Genomic DNA, 5,341 nt, shown 5'->3' with positions numbered 1-5,341 from the left:
ACGTTAATTCCTTGGGAGATCTTGCGCGCGTCTCGGAGCGGGACGCGCCGTTACGCACGAGGGGGACGCGCGAGGGTCCCGAGCGCGCTGGCCAATGAGGGTGAGGAGCGCGGTGCTGTCAGTCCGGCTGCGGGTTGCTTTGTGATAAAAGTGTGTCGGTGATGCACCTCTTAACACACTCTTCTCGGATATGGGTGGAGAGTAGTGTTCTAGTTATGTCAGCGTGCCATTTAAGGTGGCATCGGCTCGCAACAGTGTTCTCTCTCACGTTCGCGCTCTCGCGGGGGGTGAAGAACGCGCCCGCGCAGAACTAACGTGACCGCTGAGGATAAAGCGCTATTTATAAGGCGCGGTGGCTTTAATATGAGTTTTAATTTGCTTATCATTGCTATGCCTCCTTAACAGAAGCTCAGCGCAATAAACGTTTGGTGATATTAGGGGTGTTGCCAGTCTCTCATGACGTCAGAGAGACATGTCACCGGGCAACAGCGCAGGTAAACACGCTGCCTGGATACAAGGGCACGCAGAGAGGTAAACAAGACAACTTTGTAGGCGCGTTTTCCTGCTTGGAGTCGGGCGTTTCCTGTAAAGTGTGTACTGCAAACATAACATGCTATAGGTCTCAGTTTTGGCAGGATGACAAGTTTGGATACTTGCACTGGAGTTGGGGGTTTATTGTCTATTTCTGAATGATAGATTAAGGGTTTGTTCACACTTGACATTATTTGGTCCTCAATGGGGCCCATAAGTCTTAATATGCACTTGGTTTGGCTCTGTTATTGTTGTTTAAGCCTGGTCTAGTCCAAATTAGTGTGGGGTTTATTCTTAATTTTTTTTCTCATTGATTGCATGTTCTAAATGATGATAAAAGACATTGTTATGCACAGTCATGTTGAATTTGCATAGGCTACTTCATTTGCTAATAGAATAGACTTTGACGCCTGGATGAATTGAGATGTCTTTATGAATATTACTGCACACTCGTGGCAGCAAACAAGATAAAAGTATTGATTTAAATGATTAGTAAGCCTTAAGTGAAGATTATTCATGTATAAGGAATTCTAATGTGTGTGACAAAAACTCATCTGAGCTTATCCTGACAGGGCAGTTATTGCGGTGTGACTCATAGGGACAAAGACATGACTCCTGCTGTTGGAGATGCTTAAATGCTGGAGCCAGCACTGTTCCTCCTGCAGCCTCAGGATCAGCACAGCCTGTCTGTCTGATTAAGCAGACACGCTCCTCTGTCTCCCCACTGAGCAGGAACACGGAGGCCCACCAGCATATTATCACACTGTAGGACAACTGACTCACGGAGCACTGTGGGAGAGGGAAGGAGACACTTAGCGCTATTTACGAGTGATTCAAGAAGACAAGGTGGCCTGTTTTAGCTCCAGCTCCTTTTTTTATCCATCTCTATTTAAAACTATAAAAAAAAGTTTAATTTTCATTCAAAAAGCATGTGAGAAATAACATTAAATTGATTGAATTTCAAAGACATTAGAATTAATTTGACAACAGAGGCCTGAATCTATCTTTTGATTAAATATAATTTCTTAAGTTAGATTGACCTAATTATCCATCTTACATAATTCTGGTCTACAATAAATGGTCTGGCCCCACCCGCATGGAACAAGTTTATACAATTAAACTTAAATACAAATACTTCATACTTCATTTGGACAAAACATAACTTTTTGTTGTTTTATTTTGTTTAATTTGTCTATTGTCATGTCTCTCTTCAGTTTATGTTGTGATTTTAGCATGTTATATTATATTTATTGTAAGTATTGTATCTCACTGAGCCTCATTGTACTTATGTCATGTCCTGTTTTCTGTCTCTGTCTGCCAATGGGACACAGATGAAAATGAGGCAAACTCTGGCACATCTACATGTCAAACTAACACATGTTATCACTCTCCCATGTTAAATGAAATAAACATAAGTTACTGCTCTGCCACACTTTGGGTTCAGTTCAAGATGACTGCCATACACCTCTGAGCGAGCGCACAAAGCTGGACTGCAAGATAAACATCGATACGGTAAAATCTAACGAGAAGTAATAGGCTTCACCGGGTCAGAAAATTGAGGAATCAAAACTCTTTCTCACAGTAAATAAATACTCTGGGGACCCATAGTCAAGCGTTTCAAATTGAAATACAACTATTCCATGTATATTTGTTGTAACATAGAAATATGAAAAACTGAACACTTCAATATTTACAAGGTTCATTTCTATTTGCTGTCGGGGACTTGTGTTATACGCCTGCACAAAACTGTCTCGTTGTTCTTTTTTTAAATTCAACGAAAGGACATGGACTGTCTCCAAATCCTTCATTTTCTTCTCCCAAACTGTCGGAGCAGAAGGTGCCACAAAAGTACAATCAATAAGTGACTAAATAATAGTGACAAAAATCTGCAAATACATACATTATATCAGTTCATGCTTTGTGAATAGAGTCTAGGTCCAAAAGTTGCTGAGATATTGGCTCAAGCGTCTGTGTGTCAGATATTAACAGATATTATTTTTGTGACACAATAATGTTACATTTGTCTATAGTCTATCAATAACATCACATATAGTGTAGTGTCTATGCTACAGACCAGTATACACTTATGTCATGGTAGCTGCAGGGTCACGTTCTTCCTTTAAAGGTTTGTCAGCACTGTTACAGCTCAGGTCACTCCAACCTTGTTTGACTAAATTAGACTTTCAAGTTCAGCAGTGCCATCCTCAAGGACTAAATGAGCAATTCCATTTCAAATAAAAGACCAACGCTGAAGAATAATGCCTTTTTAATTTGATATTGATATAATGCGTTGCCGCTTTTTTGTGGTAAAGTAAATAAAAAGTAACAGTAATATGAAACTACGGGAACAACTGGCTTCAGGCCTCCATCTAACAGAGTGAAAGAAAGAAAAGCGACAAGTAATTTTAAATGGTCCTTATCAGTAGTTTGTGCATTTCCAATACAAATACAACCACCCAAATTCCCAAAACACACTTCAAAATATCTTTATTTATTTGTTTGTTTAATGTATGACTACCATTCCGTGCCTATTGACTCTCGCCCACCATCAAACAGACAATCCCACTAACTTCTTTTTTACAACTATAGTGCGGTGCAAGTGTTTTGCCCAAGGACACAACAGCAGTGTGCGTTGAGGGAGTGGATGGCACTGCCAACCTTTTGTGTAGTGGGCGACTGAGTGTAACTCCTGAAATGCTGCTGCCCACACAACCAAACAAGTTGTGATACACTGTGCAATCTTGACCTTTTTGTCTGGCACTGTTTCATAAAAAAATCCTATTTGTGGAACAAGAAAGAGTCCAAGTTGTTTGTCACTAAATTTGCTCGTGATTTATTTTAATTACATCCACAGCACCATGCACGGTATGTCCGGCCTCTCATTTTATCTGTGTTAATGGCACTACACAATCTGATTAGTAAAAGAAACAGTGTTAATGCTCAAATCTATCACGGTCTGACCTAAAATGTATTGTTTTCTCCTCAAGGGAGCGAGATGCACATGGATAAGCTTTTGATAAAGGATGGAGGAGCGACCCCCGTGTGCTTTCGCATACATGGTAATGCGTCACATTCATTTCTGGGAAAGATTGTATTGACAGGGGAGTGCTGCCATGTGGGCGAGGCCAAAACATTTCACATTGGATATCAGATGTGATAGGACAGAGTGGGCCCACACCGGCTACTATGTGCAGGCTACAGTGCGTTCCTGTTTGGCGGAGAGACAGCGTGTGGGTTGTCAGTGGGCGTGTGTGCGTGTGTGGGAGAGGAGCAGCATTCCTATCCATCAAAGTCAGCAGTGGGCCGCCCTCCGCCTGGGGAGAGAAATGAACTGTGCCCGCAGCCGTTGTGTTGCTCACACTGCCACCATTTCCTCCCTGATTCAGCCCTGTAAGTGGCAGTGAGTGCAGTACAGCCACACCTTGTGCACCATCTCAACGCTATGCTCGGCGTGTAACCACAGGGAGCTGACACACTGAGATGGCAGAGGAGGAAAAGAATCTACCCGGGGTTTATCATACTAGGAGTGTCCCGCTGTCCAATAGATTTATGGAATGACGCGTTCGTTCAAGTCATTGAGTTCAGTACTTTTTTTTCTAACTGTCAATTACACTGTAGTAGCCTCGATCAGGTGTGGATATTGAAGTACTGTGACTTAAAGATGCATTATGTATGAAGGTGGCTGACTCTGAGCACACAGTAACATGTCCGTCTGTGCCCTGCGGGTTTCAGTTTAAAACAACATATTGTATCTTTTGAATGGTAAAGTAAATTTGTTCCAGAAAAAAAAACAATGATTAGTTCAGTCATTGTTATTAGTTTGATGTCTTTTGCACAATGACTAGCCTGAAAGCGTCACTATGCATTTACACTCTTAAAGCAATGGATGACTAAACTGCCACAGAAAGCAATTTAAATTCAGATATCCTGGAAACACCATGTTGCACATCACGGTAGTTGAGTGAATGCAGTTTAAACCCGTAATGTCTTGGGTAATGTCTATGCGTCTCCTAATTGCTTAAAGTGTTAAACACGTTAGATTCCAAAACCACAGTTTGTCAATAGTTGTGGGTTGTTCTGGTTTCTTTCAAAGAATCAACATTGAGTAATACTTTTCTATTCAAATGAAAATGTGTGCTGTGTACCTTAGCTATTCAAAGCATTCCGCTGTATTAATAGTACAGTATGTGAGAGTCTTTTCTATTTCTTTCAAATTCACGCCTCCAATTTGCCGTGGAGAACATAATGTCCTTGGGTTAGCAACAATGAGGCGGAGCGTTTCTTCCACATGAATGATGGACAGGTAGATCTGAAGTTGAAAATGTCTTCTGATTAAAGAGTTCAAGGGGGAGACAGAACAAATCTTTTTTTTTTCATGCTGGTGAAGAATGACTGGATAGAAATGAACAGAAGACACAGATAGTTTCAGATACTGTGGGTGGACAAAACATTTAGTGCACGGCAGAGAACTCACAGTGTCTGAGCACTCAAGCGATGACTAAATGTGCTTTTGAATGTGTTCTCCGGCTCCTAACTAAACTCACTAACTGGCATTTGGGGAAAACAAATTAAAGCCACATAAGCAACTTTTTGGGGGATGTTCATCTGCGGACTATTGCTCCTTCTTCCTCATTCACCTAAACTAAAAGAATATGCTACTATTTGCTTGGTGCAGTATGTTAAGAATACGGCTCAACTTAAATGCTAAATAATTTATCATTATATACATTTTTTTCCAAAGACCATTTTTTCCCTAATACTGATGTCACTTTTTTAATGTAAGGATGAATCAATTATAGAGTGATACATT

The sequence above is a fragment of the Eucyclogobius newberryi genome, unplaced genomic scaffold, assembly GCF_026437365.1.
Source record: "Eucyclogobius newberryi isolate DKJ021-1_F unplaced genomic scaffold, fEucNew1.0.hap1 SCAF_9, whole genome shotgun sequence".
Taxonomy (NCBI): Eukaryota; Metazoa; Chordata; class Actinopteri; order Gobiiformes; family Gobiidae; genus Eucyclogobius; species Eucyclogobius newberryi.
The sequence above is the reverse complement of the archived record's forward strand: the minus strand, read 5'-3'. Positions refer to the sequence as shown.